Source organism: Sus scrofa, chromosome X (assembly GCF_000003025.6).
Source record: "Sus scrofa isolate TJ Tabasco breed Duroc chromosome X, Sscrofa11.1, whole genome shotgun sequence".
NCBI lineage: Eukaryota > Metazoa > Chordata > Mammalia > Artiodactyla > Suidae > Sus > Sus scrofa.
Window position 1 is genome coordinate 47,044,645 of NC_010461.5, and position 23,333 is coordinate 47,067,977.

Here is a 23,333-nt window from a genome sequence, read left to right on the forward strand (position 1 = left end):
AAAGGTAAAATGATGGATTTTCACTGCAGAACCACATTGGATCTACCAGGCATCCCACCCCTTCCAAAGATTCGGAAATCTTTCCTTTCTACAGAATAAACATAATATGATGTTTCCCCCTGTTCTAGCTTTTTGAGCTAAGGCTAAAAAGATGACACATTCTGTAGCTCCCTATGCAAAGCAGGCCAAAGAGAAAGAGAGGGGAAAAAATTAAAATTAATGATAAGGATGGAGTTCCCATCATGGAGCAGCAGAAACGAATCTGACTAGGAATCATGAGGTGGAGGGTTCGATTCCTGGCCTCGCTCAGTGGGTTAAGGTTCCAGTGTTGCTGTGAGCAGTGGTGTAGGTTGCAGATGCAGCTAGGATCTGGTGTTGCTGTGGCTTTGGGGTAGGCTAGCAGCTGTAGCTTCAATTCGACCCCTAGCCTGGGAACCTCCATATGCCGCAGGTGCAGCCCTAAAATGCAAATAAAACAATAAATAAACAAAAGTTAATGAAGAGGAGTTTCTTGGTGGCCTAGTGGGTTAAGGACCTGGCATTGTCACTGCTATGGCTTAGGTCACCACTGTGACACAATTTCAATCCCTGGCCCAGGAACTTCCACAAGTCACAGATGGGGCCAAAAAAAAAACAAAGAAAATAATAATACTAACGATAAGAAAATCTCCCCTGCTGTATTACCAGGAGTGGGTTGAAAACAATACTCAGTGCTTGGAACTGTGGTCATGACAAGCTATAAAACTTAATCTTAGTCAATGATATCAATCTGAAGTTGTATCACTGGTGAGCTGAAATAAAATGCTAAACTTGAGGGAAAAAAAAGGTAAAATTCCACAGTCATCATATGTTACTCTTTTAATATATTCCTGGTGACAAAGGAGGCAAGAATATACAATGGAGAAAAGACAACCCTTCAGTAAGTGGTGCTGGGAAAACCGGACAGCCACATGTAAAAGAATGAAATTAGAACACTCCCTAACACTGAGCCTGTCCACTTCAGATACCTCAGTAGTTCTCTCCTGCTTTACCAACTTGGCCTTCCAAGTTCCTCCCTTGGCAAACCTAAAGTTTGGTGCTAATACCTGGGAGGGAAAGGCAAGGGGACAGTAAGCTGGTTATTGGTGCCCCAAACCCCTGGGTTTGGTGGCTGGAGAGCAAAAGGCAGCCAAAGCACCCTGGGCTACCTCCGGTTCCCACCCAGATTTGGAACCCTGATTTAAGCACCTTCCTGCCAACCCTCTGGAGCCCAGCCAGGGAGCAACATGAACTGGGAACTTCACCTTTCAATTACTGACTCTGCATCCAACACTGGCCTCTTAATTCTTGGGTATCGTGCTGTGAGAAAACACAGTCACGAGGAGAGGCCTCCTGGATGCTGTGGTTGACTGCTCCAGCTGACGTTCCAGTCTGCTAGCAACATGAATAATCCACATTGAGTGAACAGACCAGGAGCTGCTGCAACGTCCCCTCAGCCATCCTCCACCTCTGATTGGGGGCTGTAAAGTCCAGACGGCACCTCCCTCACTGCCATCCCAACCCAGCTTGGATCTAAACCCGATGCCGACTTGGCAGAAGGGAAAACAATTGACCAGTTGCAAAACTGTATCTAACAGGAAAAAAAAAAACAACAAAATTCACAACTAAAGGCTGAGCAATCTTCAACCAAATGGACTGGAAACCTTAAAAAAAGATATCCTACTCCAGAAGACAAAGAGGAGGACACATCAAGAGGTAGGAGGGGCGATTTCACAAATTGAACAATGCCATACCGCCTGGGTGGGAAGCCCCACAGACTGGAAACTAACTGGTTCACAGAGACTCACCTACAGGAGTCAGAGTTCTGAGCCCCACATCAAACTCCCACCTGTGGGGATCTGGCACTGGGAGAAAGAGCCCCCAGAGCATCTGGCATTGAAGGCCAGTGGGGCTTGTATGCAGGAACTCAACGGGACTGGAGGAAATGGAGACCCCATTCTCAAAAGGTGAACACAGTCTTTCACGTGCACTGGGTCCCAGGGCAAAGCAAAGTCTCCATAGGAAATCTGGGTCAAACCTGACTGCAGTTCTTGGAGGACATCCTGAGAAAACAGGGGTGAATGTAGCTTGTTGTGAGGGAAGGACATTGGAAGGAAAGCTCTTGGGAATATTCAGCAGCATGCCTTTCTCTGGAGGTGGCCATCTCGGGAAAATCTGGCCCCACCCATCAGTCAGAGCTGAGAAGCCCCCTAGGGCAAACAACAATCCAGGAGGGATCACAGCCCTGCCCCAAAGTAAAGGGCTACCTAAAGACCCCTCAGGCACACAGCTGCCTCTAATCCCATCCAGAGACTAAGCCCCACCCACCAGTGGGCAGGCATCAGCCCCTCCATCAGGAAGCCTACAGCAAGCCCCCATAGCCACTTCAGCCACAAGGGGGGCAGACACCAGAAGAAAGAGAGGCTACAACTCTATTATCTGTAAAAAGGTCACCACACCAAAAACCTATAAAAATGAAAAGACAGAGAACTATAACTCAGATGAGGGAGAAAGGGAAAACCCCAGAAAACCAGCTAAGCAATGAGGAGATTCTCAGCCTCCAGGAAAAAGATTTTAGCCTGTTGATGCTGAAGATGATGCAAGACATTGGAAATAAACTGGAGGCAAAGATGGATACCTTACAGGACACACTGACCAAAGAGATACAAGATATAAAACTTAAACAAGAAGAGATGCAAAATACAATAACTGAAATAAAAAATTCACTAGAAGCAGCTAACAGCAAAAGACAGGAGGCAGAAGAACGAATAAGTGAGGTGGAGGACGTATTAGTGGAAATTACAGATGCGGAACAGAAAGGTGAAAAAAGATTGAAAACAAATGAAGAGAGTCTCAGAGAACTCTGGGACAACGTTAAACGTGCCAACATCCGTATTCCACGGGTGCCAGAAGGAGAAAAGAGAGAGGACAGAAAAAAATATTCCAAGATATAATACCCCAAAACATCCCTAACATGGGAAAGGAATCACTCACTCAAACCCAGGAAGCACAACGAGTACCATATAAAATAAACCCAAGGAGGAATACACCGAGACACATATTATTCAAACTGACCAAAATTAAAGACAGAGAAAATCTTGAAAGCAGCTACAGAAAAGAAACAAATCACATACAAGGGAACCCAAATAAGGTTATCAATCGATTTTTCTGCAGAAACTCTGCAGGCCAGAAGGGAGTGGCATGATATACTTCACATGATGAAAGGAAAAAACCTCCAACCAAGATGACTTTACCCAGCAAGGCTCTCATTCAGATTTGAAGGAGACATCAAAACCTTCACAGATAAGCAAAAGTTGAGAGAATTCAGCAGCACTAAACTAGCCTTACAACAAAATACTAAAGGAACTTCTCTAGGCAGAAAAGAAAAGACAGCAACAGGAAACAAAAACACCACAAATGACAAGGATCACCAGTAAAGGTATATCTACAGTAAGGATACGAAATCAACCATGCACAATTACCCCACCAAAATCAGAAATCATGAGACGAGGTGGGTACGAATGCAGGACACTACAGATGAACTTGCAATTAAGAGAACAACAACTTAAAACAATCTCCTAGACATATAGACTCGTATCAAAACTTCAGAATAACTGCAAACCAAAAATCCACAATTGATACACAAAGAAAAATCAAATCAAATACAACACGAAAGACAGTAATTAAACCACAAGAGGAGAGAACAAGAGAAGAAGGGAAGAATAAAGAGCAAGAAAAACAAATCCAAAGCAATTAATAAAATGGCAATAAGGACATACATAGCAATAATTACCTTAAATGTGAATGGACTAAACGCCCCAACCAAAAGACACAGACTGGCTGAATCGATACAAAAACAAGACCCATATATATATGCTGTCTTCAAGAGACCCACTTCACTTCTAGGGACACACACAAATTGAAAGTGAGAGGATGGAAGGACATAGTCCAGGCAAACGGGGATCAAAAGAAAGCTGGAGTAGCAATACTCATAACAGACAAAATAGACCTTAAATTGAAGAATATTTTAAGAGACAAGGAAGTCATTACATAATGATCAAAGGATCAATCCAAGAAGAAGATAGAGCAATTTTAAATATCTACGCACCCAACGTAGAGTCACCACAATATATAAGGCAACTGCTAACAACCTTAAAAGGAGAAATCAACAATAACACAATCATAGTGGGGGACTTTAACACCCCACTTACAGAAATGGACAGATCAACCAGACAGAAATTCAATAAGGAAACACAGGCCCTGAATGATGCATTAGACCTGATGGACTTAAAAGATATTTATAGGACATTCCATCCAAAAGCAACAGAATACACATTCGTCTCAAGTGCACATGGAACATTCTCTAAGATTCATCACATCCTGGGCTACAAATCCATCCTCGGTAACTTTAAGAAAATTGAAATCATACCAAGCATCTTTTCCGACCACAATGCTATATGACGGGAAATCAACAACAAGAAGAAAACTGCAAAAAACACAAACACATGGAGACTAAACAACATTCCACTAAACAACCAATGGATCACTGAAGAAATCAAAGAGGAAATTAAAAAATACCTAGCAGCAAAAGACAACAAAGATACCACACTCCAAAACCTATGGGATACAGCAAAAGCCGTTCTAAGAGGAGAGTTTATAGCAATACAAGCCCACCTCGGAAACAAGAAAAAGCTCAAATAAACAAGCTAACTTTACATCTAAAGTAGCTTGAGAGAGAAAAACAGACAAGACCTAAAGGTAGTAGAAGGAAAGAAATCATAAAGATCCGAGCAGAAGTCAGTGAAATAGAAACGAAGAGAACCATAGAAAAGATCACTGAAACGAAAAGCTGGTTCTTTGAAAAGATCAACAAATTTGATAAACCCCTAGCATAAACGAGAGAGGACTCAAATCAATAAAATTAGAAATGAAAAAGGAGAAGTAACAACAGATATCACAGAAATACAAAGGGTCATAAGAGACTACTCTATGCAACTATATGCCAATAAAAGGGAAAACCTAGAGGAAATGGACAAATCCTCAGAAAAGTACAATCTTCCAAGACTAAACCAAGATGAAATAGAAAAGACGAATGGACCCCTCACAAGAACTGAAATTGAAACTGTGATTGAAAAACTTCCAACAAACAAAAGTCCAGGACCAGAGGGCTTCACGGCCAAATTCCATCAAACATTTAGAGAAGAGCTAACACCTCTCCTTCTGAAACTATTTCAAAAAATTGCAGAGGAAGGGATACTCCCAAACTCATTCCATGAGGCCACCATCACCCTGATACCAAAACCAGACAAAGATACCACAGCAAAAGAAAACTACAGGCCAATTTCACTGATGAACATCGATGCAAAAATCCTCAACAAAATACTAGCAAACCGCATCCAACAATACATTAAAAGGATTGTACATCAGGATCAAGTGGGATTTATCCCAGGGATGCAAGGGTTCTTCAATATCCGCAAATCCAACAGTGTGATATACCACATTAACAAACTGAAGAATAGAAACCATAGGATCCTCTCCATAGACACAGAAAAAGCCTTTGACAAAATCCAACACCCATTTCTGATTAAAAACCCTTCAGAAAGTGGGCATAGCGGGATCCTACCTCAACATGATGAAGGCCATATATGACAAACCCACAACGAACATCATTCTCAATGGTGAAAAGCAGAAAGCATTCCTGCTGAGATCAGGAACAAGACAAGGATGTCCGCTCTCGCCACTACCCTTCCACATAGTTTTGGAAGTCCTAGCCATGGCAATCAGAGAAGTAAAAGAAATAAAAGGAATCCAAATTTGAAAGGATGAAGTAAAACTATCACTATTTGCAGAAGACATGATACTATACCTAGAGAATCCTAAAGACTCTACCAGAAAACTGTTAGAGCTCATCCATGAATTTGGTAAAGTCACAGGATACAAAATTAATACCCAGAAATCGACGGCATTTCTATACACTCACAATGAAAGAGCAGAAAAAGAAATTAAGGAAGCAATCCTGTTTACCATTGCATCCAAAAGAATAAAATACCTAGGAGTAAACCTACCCAAAGAGACAAAAGACCTGAACTCTGAAAACTATAAGACACTGATGAAATAAGTCAAAGATGATACAAATAGATGGAAAGACACACCATGCTCGTGGATTGGGAGAGTTAATATTATCAACATGACTATACTACCTAAGGCAATCTACAGATTCAATGCAATCCCTATCCAATTACCAAGACATTCTTCACAGAACTCAAACAAAATAGTTTCAAGGTTGTGTGGAAGCACAAAAGACCCAGAATAGCCAAAGACATCCTGAAACAGAAAATGCAGCTGGAGGAATCAGGCTCCCGGACTTCAGACTCTACTACAAAGCAACAATCATCAAAACCGCATTGTACTGACACAAAGACAGAGATATAGATCCGTGGAACAGGACAGAAAGCCCAGAAGTCAACCCACGCACCTACAGCCAACTCATCTGTGACAAAGGAGGCAAGAAGATACAATGGAGAAAGGACAGCCTGTTCAATAAGTGGTGCTGGGAAAACTGGACAGCCACATGGAAAAGAATGAAATTAGAACACTCCCTAACACCATCCACAAAAATCAACTCCAAATGGACTAAAGACCTAGATATAAGACCAGACACCATAAAACTCTTAGAGGAAAACATAGGCCAAACACTCTCTGACATAAACGACAGCAACATCTTCTCAGGTCCACCTCTTAGAGTATTGACAACAAAAACAAAAACAAACAAATCGGACCTACTCAAACTGAAAAGTTTCTGCACAGCAAAGGAAACCCTAAACAAAACGAAAAGACAACCCACAGAATGGGAGAACATCTTTGCAAGTGAATCCACTGACAAGGGATTCATCTCCAAAATTTAGAAACACCTTCTGCAGCTACATACCAAAAAAAAAAAAAAAAAAAAAAAAAAAACCCATCAAAAAATGGCCAGAAGATCTAAACACACAATTCTCCAAAGAAGACATACAGACGGCCCAAAAACACATGAAAAGATGTTCAACATCACTCAGTATTAGAGACATGCAAATCAAAACCACTCTGAGGTTCCACCTTACACCAGCCAGAATGGCCATCATCCAAAAGTCTACAAACAATAAGTGCTGGAGAGGGTGTGGAGAAAAAGGAACCCTAGTGCACTGCTGGTGGGATTGTACATTGGTGCAACCACTGTGGAAAGCAGTATGGAGATTCCTCAGAAAACTAAAAATAGAACTACCATTTGATCCAGCCATCCCACTTCTGGGCATCTATCCAGAGAAAACCACGACTCGCAAAGACACATACACTCCAGTATTCATTGCAGCACTATTTGCAATAGCCAAGACATGGAAACAACCTAAATGTCCATCGACAGAGGAGTGAATAAAGAAGATGTGGTATATATATATATATATATATATATATATATATATATATATATATATATATATAAAATGGAACATTACTCAGCCAATCAAAGGAAATAAATCACAGCATTTGTACCAACGTGGATGGACCTAGAAAATATCATGCTAAGGTGAAGTCAGTCAGACAGGGAGACACGGACCTCAGACGCTATCACTTGCATGTGGAATCTAAAATAAGGACACAATGAACTTCTTTGCAGAACAGACAGTGACTCACAGACTTTGAAAAAGTTATGGTTTCCAAAAGAGACAGGTTGGGGATAGGGGGATGCAGTGAGGGTTTGGGATGGAACTGCTATAAAATTTGGTTTGATGATCGTTGGACAACTAGAAATGTAATAAAATTCATTAATAAAGAAAACTCAAAAAAATATATTCCTGGATTTGATGTGCTAGCGTTACATTGAAAATTCTTTCATCTATGTTTATGAGGAATACTGGTCTATAGTTTTCTTTTCTTGTATTGTCTTTATCTGTTTTTGGTATCAAGTGGGTGGCCTCTGGCTTGTCTCTTGGCTCTGCTGTCTTTAGAAATCATTGTTCTGAAAGCTAATATACAAATGAAGGCTTGGGCCTCCACTCTGTCATCTTATACCTTCTAAATTCCTCTCAAGGAGTCTTCTAGAGAGCAGATATTAGAGACTTAGATTTTCCAGTTATTATATTCTATCATCGACAAGAAGAGAGATGAAGTTATCTCTTTCCCAATGTTCGTACTGTTTATTTTCTTATCTTCTTGATTCTGCTGAAACATTCACAATATTGAAAAAAAATTGTGGTAACAGTTATCACTGCTTTTTATTGTATTTTTTTTTTTGTCCTTTTGCCTTTTCTAGGGCTGCTCCTGTGGCATACGGAGGTTCCCAGGCTAGGGGTCTAATCAGAGCTATAGCTGGGAACTTCCACATGCCACAGGCATGGCCCAAAAGAAAATGTTTATTCCCTATTTGAAGAATATAAGGTTCTATATATCGAAATGTAATCTGTGGATTATATTATCCAGTCCCTCTATATTTATTCACTTTTTTTCTGCTAAATCTGCCCCATTCTGAAAAAAGTGCACCTGAAATTTCCTGGTATAGCTATATGTTTATCCACTTTTCTATTTCCTATTAGAGATAATGAGTTTTAAATATTAGCCAAAATATTTTTGGTGCTTATAAGTTTTTAACAAGGGTCTTGATACATATTTTTTTCTTTCGACAGCCACACCTGCAGCAAATGGAAGTTCCCAAGATAGGAGTCAAATACAAGCTGCAGCTGCATGTCTATACCACAGCCACAGAAACACCAGATCTAAACTGCGCCACAGCTTGTGACAAAGCTGAATCCTTAATCCACTGAGTAAGGCCAGAGATCAAACCCATATCCTCAGAGGCTACATCAGGTCCTTAACCCACTGAGCCACATTGGGAACTCTAGGTCTTTTCCTCTTAAACTGTAAAGTAAGTGACTTTATAATATCCTATTGAATGCTTTAACTTTCTTTCTTCGGTGATCTATATTAATAATGGTTGGTGGTCCTGCTTTCTTTCTGCTGGTTTATACCTTCATCTTACCTTTTTCTTTATTACTGTTTTAAAAAAAATTTTTTTCATTTTTGGCCACCCCTCAGCATATGGGGTTCCTGGGCCAGGGATCAGATCCAAGCCACAGTTGAGACCTAAGCTGCAGATGTGGCAACGTCAGATCCTTAACTCACTGTGCAGGCCAGGGATCAAACCTGCATCCCAGCACTCCCAAGATGCCACCAATCCTGCTGCACCACTGGGGGAACTCCTGTTTTAGGTATTTTTTAAATAAACAACACATGTGGGTGTTATATTTTAACTCCATCTGAAAATCTGAGTTTTTTAATAAGGAAGTACCATGTCTACATTTACTATAGCAATAGAAATATTTAACTTTATGCCTTCCATCTTATTTTATGTTCTTTATTTTACTTTGCTGTTTCCTTTATTCCTGTTAACCTAGAAGTATATCATATTTTTTCCTTTTTAGTGATTAGCTTCCTTATCCTGACACTCAAAATCAAGCACTAAAAAAAAAAAAAAAATCAAGCACGAATAAACTAATTCAGCAAAGTTGCAAGATACAAAATCAACACTCCAACATAATTATGTTTCCAGAATCTAAAAGGATATCCTGCATAAAGCTGGGAATCCCAAGGAGCATAGCATTGATGTAATGATAAGTTACAAATAAATTCACCTTCATTAAAAATTTATGTTTCTATACACTAAAATAAATAATCCAAAAAGGAAATCAGGCACACAATTCCATTTATAATAGCATTAAAAAGAATAAAATATGTAGGAAGAAACTTGTCTAAGGAGACAAAAGACTTATAACACTTATTACTACAAAACATTGCTAAATTAAAGAAGACATAAATAGAAACACATACCATGTTTATGGACTGAAAACATTAATACTGTTAAGATGTCAGTGCCAAAAGAGATCTGTAGATTCAATGCAATCCCTATCAAAATCCCATTTTTGGCAGAAATAAAAAAAAAACCTCACCCTAAAATTCATATGGAATTTCAAGGGAGCTCAAATGCCTAAAACAATCTTGAAAAAGGAACAAAGTTGGAGTTTCAGACTTCAAAACTTACTACAAAGCTACAGTAATCAAAACAGTGTGATACTGGCATAAAGATCAATGGAATAGACTATAGATCCAGAAATAATTCCTCATGTATATAGTCAAACAAATGATTTTTGACAAGGGTGTCAAAATCATTCAATGGAGAAAGGACAGTCTCTTCACAAAAGGTTGATAAAACTGGGTATCCATGTGCAAAAAAATGAAGAGCTTGTAAAAACAGAAAGTAGAACAGTGGTTTCCCTTACACCATATATAAAAATTAACTCAAAACGCATTAAAAACCTAAACATAAGAGCTAAAATTATAAAACTTCGAGGAAAAAACATAGGGAAAAAGCTTCATGACACTGGATTTAGCAATAAGTTTTTAAATATGGCACCAAAAGCACAATGGCAAGAAGATAATTAAATAAATTGAGCTTAATCAAATTAAAAACTTTTGTGCACTGAAGGCACTGTTATAGAGTAAAATGGCAGTCCACAGAATGGGAGAAAATATTTGCAACTCATATATATATCTGATAAGGGATTAATAGAATATATAAAGAATTCCTAAGTCTCAAAACCAACAAAATCCAATTAAAAATTGGCAAAGGATTTAAATAGACATTTTTCCAAAGCAGAAATACAAATGGTGAGTAAGCACAAAAAAAAGTCATTAGAGAAATGCAAATCAAGACCAGAATGAGATATCGCTTTACACCCATTAGGATGGCTATTTTTAAAAAATAATAGGGAGTTCCTATTGTTGTTATTCCTATTGTTTTCTGTGATGCAGTGGAAACAAATCCAACTAGAATCCTTGAGGATGCAGGTTCAATCCTTGGCTGCACTCAGTGGGTTAAGGATCCAGCATTGCCATGAGCGGTGGTGTAGGTCGCAAATGTGGCTCAGATCTGGTGTTGCTGTGGCTGGGGCATAGGCCAGCAGCTGTAGCTCTGATTCAACCCTAGCCCATGAACTTTCATACACCATTGGTGTGGCCCTAAAAAGAAAAAAAAGGAAAAGAAAGGAAAATAACAAACACTGGCAAGGATACAGAGAAATTAAAACCCTTGTGCATTGCTGGTGGAATGTAAAATGGTGCACAGCCACTATGGAAAATGGTATTAAGGTTCCTAAAAAACTAAACACAAAATTACCATACAATCCAGCAATTCCACTTTCTAGGTATATACCAAAAAGAATGAAAATCAGGTACTTGAACAGATATTTGTACACTAATGTTAATAGCAGCATTATTTACAATATTCAGAAAGTAGAAACAATACAAATGTGACCAATGGATAAATGGATAAAACAAGTGCCATATGTACATATAATGGAATATTGTTTAGTCTTAAAAAGGAATAGGAGTTCCCTGGTGGCCTAGTGGTTAAGGATCTGGCATTGTCAATGCTGTGGCACAGGTTTGATCCCTGGCCTTGGAACTTCAGCATGCTGTAGGCACGGCCAAAAAAATAAAGAATAAAAAATAAAAGGGAATGAAAACATGCTACAACATGGACATATCTTGATAACACTACACTAAGTGAAATAATCCAGACACAAAAGAACAAGTATTATATGATTCCACTTACATGAGGTACCTAGAATAGGCAAATTCATGCAGACAAAGTAGAGTAGTAGTTACCAGGGGTTGGGAAGAATACTGAATCAGGAGTTATTGTTTAATGGGTACAGAATTTCAGTCTGGGATGATGAAAAAGTTCTAGAGATGGGTGGTGGTGATGGTGAATGTACTTAATGCCACTGAATTGTACACTTAAAATGATTAAAATGGTAAATTTTAAGTATGTATATTTTGTCACAAAAAATTTTTAAAAAAGAGTTGAGGAACTCAAAGTATTTGTCTTTTTCTATCTGATCTTAGCTTAGCGTAATACCTTTTTCTACCTGATATACATTTAGCATAATACCTCAAAGATCTTTCCCTGCTGTCACAAATGGCAGGATTTCCTTCTTTCTCATGGCTGAAAAATATTCCATTGTGTACATGTACATCACATCTACTTTACCCACTCTTCTGCTGAGAGACACTTTGGTCATTTCCATGTCTTGGCTACTGTGGATGCTGCAATGAACATGGGCATGCAGATATCCCTATAAGATATAAATACTACATGATATCATTTATATGTGGAATCTAAAAATCTGAACTTGTAAAAAGAGAGAATAGAATAGTGATTACTAGGGGCTGAAGGGGAGGGAAATTTGGGACATGTTATTTCAGGGCACAAAGTTGCAACAAGTAGATAATTAGGTTCTGTAGATCTACCATACAGCATAGTGATTATAGTCTACAATACTGCATTGTAAACTTCAAAGTTGCTAAGAGACTAAATCTTAGCTTTTCTCAACACAAAAAAAAAAAGAAATGTTAAATATGTGACATACATGACAAAGGTGTTAACTAACATTACTGTAGTAATAATACTGTAATATATAAATGTATCAAACCAACAGTTGTATATTTTAAACTCACATAAAGCTACATGTCAATTGTATCTTAATTTTTTGTAAGGCTGAAAAAAAAGTTAAGAATTCAAAGAACAAAAGCAAGGAATGACAAAGTTAGATGAGAGCTGAAAATAAGTAAAGTGTTTATACTTTTCCACCTAACCTAAGATGACTAATAAATTCTATATGTCCTTGTAATTAGCTAGAAGTCGTCCTCTCATGAGATCTGCTCTGAAGAATAATGAATACATTTTGATGCCTTCTGATTAAATTAGGAGAATAAAGTCTTTCATGTGCCAAACTAAATTACTCCACTTTATCCTTTGATCCTATGGATCAAAAGTAGTCAGCATTAAGAGTAAACAACCTTACAAAATTACAACTGCTGTCCCAGACATAATGCTGGAAGTAAAGTGCACTAAAAAGGTGCAGCCAAGATCTTCAAAGGTCCACTTCTAATTCAGTGAGTGGAAAGTAAACCTGTCAAACTACCACCAAAATCCAGAGAAAAGTTTTCAGCTACACACATGGACTGAAATAGAGACATACACACACACTCTACTGAATTAATGATAACCACTTTGATAAGGTAATTTTCACACATCATTAATGAGTAGTTCTTAGTGAAGAAAAGAATGATGAATCACAAAAAGCAAACTAGAAAGCAGTGATACCTAATGGAGGTGACATAGTCAGAAGCCAGGAAAATTACAGTCTACAAAAATAATCCCTAAATCTAATGTCTCTAGGTAAAGTCACCCAAAAATGATCAAAGATCAAATATCAATTTTTAATGTTATAAATATTAATTTATATGGCTGATAAATTTAATAGAGGTCAAACACAAATTTACCAAATAGATTTCAACTACTCCCTACTACTTTAAAAAGAAATACTGTCCTTTTATGAATGTTAACTAAACAATCTATTATAATATATGGAATGCTAAAAATGTGCACAAAATCTTTCCTGAGACAAGGCACAATACCAACATGACTAACCTGCATATGTATTTACTCAAGATAAGAAGCATTTCATTTCCAAAAGGTAAACTATGGCCTTATCAGCTATGTCTCTTAATGCAAACACAACAGTGAATCATAGAACCAGGTCAGAGGCTATATGGATCTGTTTCTGCAACCGTGAAAGAAAGAAGAAATCAACCATGTTATAAAAGATTTATCATAAAATAATTTGTTCAAGGAAAGATGAATGCTATGAAGGCTTCAAAATGGTTCTTAACTTACAGAACAGTCTATTCTGGGTAAATATGAGGTTGCTAACATTCATTGAATACGCAAACATGTGCCACGTGCTTTGCAAGCATGATCTCTAACCCTCAATGTTTTATTTCTCAAACTGAGCAATAGGTACACAATTTCCACTATGTTATTCTTTATTCTTTTTTGTATATCAGAAATATTTATTATCTTTTTCTTTTTTAACAAGTGAAAGAAAATGCTAAACTTCCTAGCTTACGCAAGGTACCTAATTGGAATTTAAGTCTGCTGTAGACTGAATCCCAAGCACTTTCTAGTTCAAAGCTCTGTCTCTCAGAAACAATATTCACAGCAATGACTACAGATACCTCATTCACAAACCATCTTCCATGAAGAGACATGTGTAGCACCCCAGAACCAAAACTAAATGAAATAAGCACACACTAGGGTAATTATAATTTGAAAATGGTAACAACAAAATATTAGTAAAGAAATCAGCATATAATAGTCACTGGGAGTTCCCATCGTGGCGTAGCGGTTAAAGAATCCAACTTGGCCATATGAGCATGTTAAAGCTTTTAGACAGAGACGGTATTAATACCTAAAGAAAGTTCTCATTGATGGTGGTCAAAGATAACATGTGGAAAGGGGGATGAACCACAGACAGAACCAGGTTCACTTGTCTTCCAGTGCTGTCTAACAAAAAGGATGTGCTCATCTAGTCAGGACCTGAGCATCCAGATCACTCAGTCAACGTCTTAGCAGGACACACAGGAACATTTAGTTCCTTTGTTCTCACTCTATACTTACAAAGCCAGCTTCTGATTATAAGCTTCCCATGTATCTAGCCTACAGACCAATTAGAGTATATGATCTAAAAACTATATCAAATTAATTCATTAATTTATTCTAAATTAATAAATTTCTGTCCTAGATCAAGGCATCTGAGTTAGCACAAAATCTCCCCAATGTGTCCAACCATCTTTGAACATTGACAAAAGGCCAAGACCAGACATTAAACCATTGCAATCAAACCAGGAAACTGCTCCTCAGAGGCCCCTGGCCAGAGAGTATCCTTAAATGACACCATTAACTAGTACCACTTGAGCTTCAGCAGTTAGTTTAATGTTAAGAATCTTATTTTATGGGAATGATGATGTCTCAGACTAGAATCTCTAACACTGGTCCTAATGTCAAAAATTAAGTTTTAGGGAGTTCCCGTTGTGGTTCAGTGGTTAACAAACCCAGCTAGTATCCATGAGGCTGTGGGTTCGATCCCTGGCCTTGCTCAGTGGGTTAGGGATCCTGTGTTGCCATGGCTATGGTGTAGGCCAGCAGCTACAGCTCTGATTTGACCCCCAGCCTGGGAACCTCCATATGCCATGGGTGCAGTCCTAAAAAGACAAAAAGACAAAAAAAAAAATACACCAATGGATGCCAAAATGATAAGGGTACATTTCAGGGGAAACATATTTGCACAGTTTCAAAGTATCTAGTCCCAAGATATTTATTAATCTACAAAGGGAAAATATTAATTTACAATAGAGAATATCTATCAGATACCACCATAACCAAATGATCAAGGTTATCATAACCAGTAATCCATATCAACATCATGTACACCCTTCTATGATGCACTGAGAAGGGTACATCACTTCCATGGTATTCTTGTCAAGTTTCACAGCCTAAATTTAATCATGTGAAAACAAAAGACAAACCCAAATTAAGGGACATTCTACAAAACAACTGAGTAGCACTCTTCAAAAATATAAGACCATGAAAAAAAAGAAAAAATAGTTTAAGATCATGAAAAACAAAGAAAGACTGAAGAACTGTCACAGATTGGAGGAGACTAAAAGGACTTATGTAATAACTACATGAATGTGCGATCCTAAACTGAATTATAGCATTGAAAAAAGAATACCAGTGGGATAACTGGTGTAATCCAAACAAGTTCTATAGTTAATAGAATTATACTGTTAATTTATTAAGTTTTGATAAATGTTCTTCGGTTAAAATATTAGCACAAGAGGAAATTTAGTGAAGAATATATAAACTTGTATATAATCTTTGCAACTCTTCTGTTATAGCAAATTATCTCAAAATAAAAAAGAAAACTAAGTAGTTAAGTAGTATCCCTGTTGCCTGCTATTCCCAACCTTACCATTTCCTCCAAATAAATCTATTTTTAATAGGCCCTTCATTTTTTTTTTTTACTAATTCCAATCTCTAAGCCTTCTTCTGACTATAAACTCCCTCTACTGTAAGCTTTATGAAAATGGAGACTTGTGTCTGCTTTTTCTTCTCATTATGTCCCTAGCACTTAACACCTAGTACATTGTAGGTACTGAACATTTACTTGTTGAATGAATGAACAATGACTGAATGGCAGCTGTGTGTACTGTATTCCTTTCCTATTGCTGCTATAACAAATTACCACAAATTCAGTGACTTAAAACAACACAAATTTATTATATTCCAGTTGTGGAGATCAAAAGTTGAAAATGAGTCTCACTCAACTAAAATCAAGGTGTTGGCAAGGCTGTGTTTCTTCTGCACTCTCTAGGGAAGAATCTGTTTCCTTGCCTTTCCTAGCTTTTAGAGGCTGCCCACATTCCTTGGCTCATTGCCCACTTTTGCATCACTCCAACCTCAGCCTCCATTGTCAGATCTCCTTCTATGGCCATCCTTCATCTCTCTTAAAAGGATCCTTGTGATTACAATGGGCCCACCCAGATAATCCAGAAAATCTACCTATCACAAGAGATTTAATTTAATCATACCTGCGGAAGTCCTATCCAAAATGTTAGGTAACATTCATAGGTCCCAGAGATTAGGACTTGAACATCTTTGGGGGCAGTTATTCATCTAACTAGATGTATCAATTTGTTATCTATCAAGCAAATAGCTCAAAACTAACTCATTGAACTAACTGGGAAAATTAATACTTCCCAGACTAAGTCTGTCTCCTGCCATTTTTACCCTTTGTCATTTTATGAAAAAAAAATGTGTCTTTGGTTAATACTTGATAAAGTTATGTGACTAGCTTTTAAACAAAGAAACTAGAACATATATATTAAGAAAGCTTTATCCCTCCTCCCCCCTTCAATATAATCATTTTTGGCTATGAGAGTATTTCACTTTGAGGGCTGGGTGTGATGAAGACAGTGGGAAATTAAACTGATTAACACTACTATTTGGGGTGGGCTTATATTTAATGAACCATTTTTTTTTAAAGGGGCGTTCCTGCATGGAAGTTCCCAGGCGAGGGGTCAAGTTGGAGCTACAGCTGGGGCCTATGCCACAGCAACACTGCATCTGAACCTCATCTGTGACCTACACTGCAGCTTGTGGCAACACTGGATCCTTACCTTAACCCACTGAGCAAGGCCAGGGATCAAACCCACATCCTCACTGACACTAGTCAGGTTCTTAACCAGCTGAGCCACAATGGGAACTCCAAATGAAGCATTTTCTCGTGTAGCTCTAACAGAATCTAGAAATACTTCCAAAAGGGTCACAACAAAAATATTTTCAGAGCAAAAGCGTCCCAGAATAAATACTTTGGACAGTAATATTTATTCAGCAATAGAAATTCTAGCTTATATTTTTTAAATTATGTTTTCCTTTATGGGAAATTCAGCTATTTTCATATTATCTAATTCTAATTTCACAATCAAATGTAGGGCTATCTAAAAATATACTTCTCCCCAAAGTGGTTTTTTTTTTTTTTTTTTTTTGTCTTTTTAGGGCTGCACCCACAGCACGGGATATGGAGATTCCCAGGCTAGGGGTCTTATTGGAGCTACAGCTGCTGGCCTACGCCACAGCCACAGCAATGCCAGATCCAAGCCGTGTCTGTGACCTACACCACAGCTCACAGCAACACCGGATCCTTAATACGCTGAGCAAGGCCAGGGATTGAACCCACACCCTCATGGTTCCTGGTCGGATTCGTTTCCAGTGCCCCAGGACAGAAACTCCTCCAAAGTGTTTTTAGATGATGAATGAAAATAAAACAGAAACAACTTACAGAATGGGAGAAAATAGTTTCAAATGATGCAATGGACAAGGGCCTGATCCCTAAAATATACAAACAACTTATACAACTCAACAGCAAAAAAGCCAACAACCCAATGGAAAAATGGGCAAAAGACCTGAATAGACTGTTTTCCAAGGAAGATATATACGGATGGCCAACAAGCACATGAAAAAATGCTCAACATCCCTGATTATTACAGAAATGCAAATCAAAACCACCATGAGATACCACCTCACACCAGTCAGAGTGGCCATCATTAATAAGTCCACAAATAACAAAGGCTGGAGAGGGTGTGGAGAAAAGGGAACCCTCCTGTACTGTTAGTGGGAATGTAAGCTGGTACAACCACTATGGAGAACAGTATGGAGGTACCTTACAAAACTATATATAGAACTACCATATGACCCAGTAACCCCACTCTTGGGCATATATCCAGACAAAACTTTCCTTAATTAAAAAAGACACATGTACCCACATGTTCATTGCAGCACTATTCACAATAGCCAAGACATAGAATCAACCCAAATGTCCATCAACAGATGACTGGATTAGGAAGATGTGGTATATCAACAGAATACTACTCAGCCATAAAAAAGAACAAAATAATGCCATTTGCAGCAACACGGATGTAACTAGAGACTCTCATATACTGAGTGAAGTAAGTCAGAAAGAGAAAGATAAATACCATATGATATCACTTATATCTGGAATCTAATATATGGCACAAAGGAACACTTCCACAGAAAAGAAAATCGTGGACTTGGAGAATAGACTTGTGGTTGCCAAGGGGGAAGGAGAGGGAGTGGGATGCACTAGGAGCTTGGGGTTAATAGATGCAAACTATTGCCTTTGGAATGATTAGCAATGAGATCCTGCTGTATAGCACTGAGAACTCTGTCTTGTCACTTATGATGGAACATGTAATGTGAGATTAAAGAATATATACATGTATGTGTAACTGGGTCACCATGCTGTACAGGAGAAAAAAAATAATACAAGATTAAAAAAAAAAGAAACAAGGTTCTCCACAATTTCAATAGATACTTTAGGTGTGGAAGTACAGATTTTTAAAAAAAATTTTACGGCCACACCCATGGCAAATAGAAGTTCCCAGGCCAGGGACTGAATCCGAGCCACAGCTGCAACCTATGCCTTAGTTGTGGCAATGCCAGATCCTTTAACCCACTGCACCAGGCCTGGGATGGAACCCATGCCTCCACAGTGACCTGGGCCACTGCAGTCATATTTATAACCCACTGCACCACAGCAGCAACTCCCAGAAGTGCAGATTTTTAAACTGTTACTTCCACGACATTGCTTGGAATATATTCACTACTATAATTAAATTGTATTAGAATGCGCACTCACATGTCAACCTGCTACAGTCAATCATGTCTTTTTAGGGCAGCACCAGCAGCATATGTAAGTTCCTAGGCTAGAGGTCAAATCAGAGCTGCAGCTGCCAGCCTATGCCACAGCCACAGCAATGGCAAATCTGAGCCATGTCTGCGACCTACACCATAGCTCATGGCAACACCAGATCCTTAACCCACTGAGCGAGGCCAAGGATAGAACTTGAGTCCTTATGATACTAGTCAGGTTCATTAACTGCTGAGCCACAATGGGAACTCCCATGTCTTTTTTAAAAAAAATATTTTTCAGTGCCATTTTTCGTTCAGTTCAGAGACTATAGCTGACTTGTTAGATGTCTAGTTGTCAGAAACTACTTAAAGGAGGCCTGCTTAATTACTTTGAAAAGCACACAATCACATACCTGACCCCACAGTGAAACTTATTACAAGCACTTAAATATATCCTCAGAACAAATAACAAAAAAAGTTTCAAATATTTATGATGTTCCTTCAATTGGAAAATAGCCCCGTTACATGAAAATTCAGTTCCAGCAAGAAAACAATGACAAACATATTAGTAGAAATGATGCAAAAACTGGTTGCGCTTCTATTGTAAAAGCAAAGTGTTGCTGATTCTCAAGCTGTTCATAGAGGATAAAACTATGACAAACTCTTGTGACTGACTCCTAAAAGTTATGAAATAGGTCTTTCAGTAATATCTGACAAAGTCTTTCAATATCATGAACTAAAATAACCTTCTAAATAAAACTTATGAGTGATAGCCCTTACTCACAGTAAATTATCAATATACCAAGCAATTTACAAGTTCTTTACAAAGAACAATAGGTCAAAGTCTTTTCACTAATGCATTTTAAAAATTTATGAAAACCATAAAATATGAAAACCATAAAACATGACGAACCGTTGAACTGCAGATATTTAAGGCCAAATCCTAAATCTGACCCATATCAATGGGTTCATTTCTTTGTTTTCAACATCCTCAAAGTCAAATATCAGCAGTAAAATCTGTTCTCCTGCTTCTTTTGAACTGTCCTAAGGTCAATGTATTCTAGCTAAATGGTTATACGGCTTTTAAGAATTGTTACACAAGGCTCGAATATCTACAATGGGGGGAAATGACATTAAGAAAAAAATGTATAAAAACCTTTTTTCAAGCTATGAATTTAAAATCAAACATGCAAAAATAAAATTTTTTAACAAAAGAAAAGAACAGGAGTTCTCTTGTGGTGCAGCAGGTTAAAGATCTGGTATGGTCACTGTAGCAGCTTGGGAACTTTCATATGCCATTAACACTGCCAATAAATAAATAGAAAAGAACTGCTAATTTCAGGGGAGAAAATAAAGCAAGAGGTGGTGTGAATACAATAAAATATAATTTACATATTTTAATGATGTTAGTATGAAAATACCTATCAAACTGATCAGACAAAAGTATAGACATAGCAATTTTATATATAATACATACACACATATATGTAAGCAAAGGTTGGGAAAGAATCTAGAATAATTTATACATTTAAATTGCTCATTGGGATGTTTTTCTATAAAATTGTTTAATTATATAATAAAGAAGTAAGACTTTATGGAAAAATATGAGAAATTGTACATTACAAACTGCACAGTACTTACAGGAAAGTGATGAAAAGATGATGCCCTTATCCTTCTGGGATCCTAAGTAAGTTAGTTTTTCCCAATTCCAAATTTGCAGAAAATGAAGTGATATCCAAAAATTGTATCAACTAAGTCCATTAATTCTGACATTCCTTTCAGAATAGAAAATTGCAATTGTTGTTCTTTGTGTAAATTAAAATGTACTTTAAAAACTTACAACATTTGCTCCACATGAGATTCCCAAATCTGGCTATATATCCAATTACCTGGAGAACTTTTAAAAGTAAGTTCCTGGGCCTCATCTCCTGGAGATTCCAATTTGGAAAGTCTAGAGTATATGCCAGGAATCAGTATATATAATATAATATAAATCTCATGTTAGCATTATTAAGGGAATCCCTCCTCTGATTCGGCTAGCTCTTAAAGCTGATCCCTTATTTTCAGTGCTTTTCAAACTCTGCTGTGTGTACAAATTACCAGCAGATGTTACTAAGAGGTAGATGCTAATTTAATAAGTCTGGGATGAGGCCTAGGAACCTGCAGCTCCAACAAATTCCCAGCTCCATGCTGCTGGTCCAGGGACCATACTTTGAGTAGTAAGACCTTAGGAAATCTTTCAATATTTCCACAGTTGAACGATAGAAGGTATTCCCCTAGGCAGTTCCAACCACTAAAATATTTAAGTTTTACATAATTTTCAAAATACATGACATATCTTCACTATGTATCCTATTAACATGTGAAAGGAAATTATTTCCCCCCTTTACAAACAGAATATCACTAGAAGATGAGTGTTACTACAGTCAAAAAGTACCAACTTCCATTTATAAGATAATAAGTACTAGAGATGTAATGTACAACACACAACATGATAAAGATAATACTGCTTATGGTATATATGAAAGTTGTGAAGAAAGTAAATCCTAAGAATTCTCATCACAAGGAAAAATTTTTTTCTATTCAATTTTGTATCTAATTGAGTGATGTTTACTAAACTTACTGATAATCATTTCATAATGTATATAAGTCAAATCATTATGCTATATACCTTAAACTTATACAGTGGTGTTTATCAATTATATCTCAAAAAAACTGGAAGAAAAGAGCAAACAACAACAACAAAATAGAAAAGGATTGGACAGCAAATATTTTACATTTTTTGGTACTCCACCACCCCCCAAAAGATGAGTGTTACTGAAATCACAATCCAGAGATAAAATTAAAATTTACATAACTTTATATATATATATATATTAATATACATATGCAAGGATACTGATCACAACCATAGTTATAATAGTGAAATTGTGGAGAAAAATCTAGATGTTCAACCAGAGAGGACTGATTAAGTAACTTATAAGGGCATCTATTAAAAATAATGATGTAAATGTACAATTACTGGTAATGAAAAGATATTCATGGTAAGTTAAAAGAAAAGATTTTGTTAAAACCTTACATCATGATTCCATGAGCCAGGGGAGAGGGACATACATTTATGCAAAATAAAGAATCCATAAAAATATATAGTAAAATGTTTAAAGCATCCTCAAAGTAGTGTATTTTCAGGCAACTTTAATGTTTATTTACTCAAAGTAACTAATAGTTCTACTGTGACACAGACCTTACAGAATTCTTAAAAGGTAAAAAGCAGGTGAGGAGATAACCAAGCAAATAGGCACACCTTTCAAGAACTACTAGAATGGTTCCCCTGCTAGGTAACTTGAATTCCAAAGAGTTATCAAGGGACTTCCTACATTCAAAGCACTTTGAAAGCTTGTTAAAACTGCAGTTTTGCATCCCACCCCAGAATCTGAATCTCTGACAACAGGCTCCAGAATCTGCATGCAAAGCAAACACTGACTCTTACGCAGAGTAAAGTCTGGAAACAAAAACTGTCCTAGAAATGCAGGGACCTGGACTAAATTTCAACCTATCTAAATGGCGACTTATAACAAATTCAGAATGACTGAAATCATAGTACATATATACACACCCACATGCAGAGACCACTGGAATTTGAACAACAACAAAACCTATACTTAGCGATTGGCTTTATTTAATCTTAATTTTATAAGTATCTCTTGTGAACACTGACCATTTCCCATGAGTTGACTGAGATCACAAAGGTTTTCCTTATGTTTAACCTACAACTGTCTGAAATTATTCTCATTATAACCCCTTCTATGGTATTCTGTCCCCATTTAGTCCTTCAGTAGTTAAAAGTACCATATAAATAGGTATTATGGAACCAAATATCTAGATAATTCAACTATTCTATTGCTTTCATTTCTCCTTTCTAAACAACATTCCAGTTGACTAACCTCAGTAGATTCTGGTGGCTATTTCTTCCAGAGATCCTCTCTGAGGTAAACTCAAAGGCATGGAGAGGAGTTTATACTACCAGAGAACCCCAAAGAACAAAAGCATTTCCTGCTCTGAAAAACACCACATGAACCCCTAAAAGTTTGTTGAAAAAAAAAACAGGAAATAGCCTACTGAATATATTCCTAACATATCACACTCTCAAATATTTACTATAACAATCAAC

At 37.4% G+C, this 23,333-nt stretch overlaps 1 protein-coding gene across 6 annotated transcripts in view; it reads right to left on the bottom strand.

Annotated features, from left to right (window-relative positions):
• Window positions 1–23,333, bottom strand: part of WNK3 (WNK lysine deficient protein kinase 3) — a 172,679-nt gene that overhangs the window by 121,058 nt on the left and 28,288 nt on the right. The window lies entirely within an intron of this gene.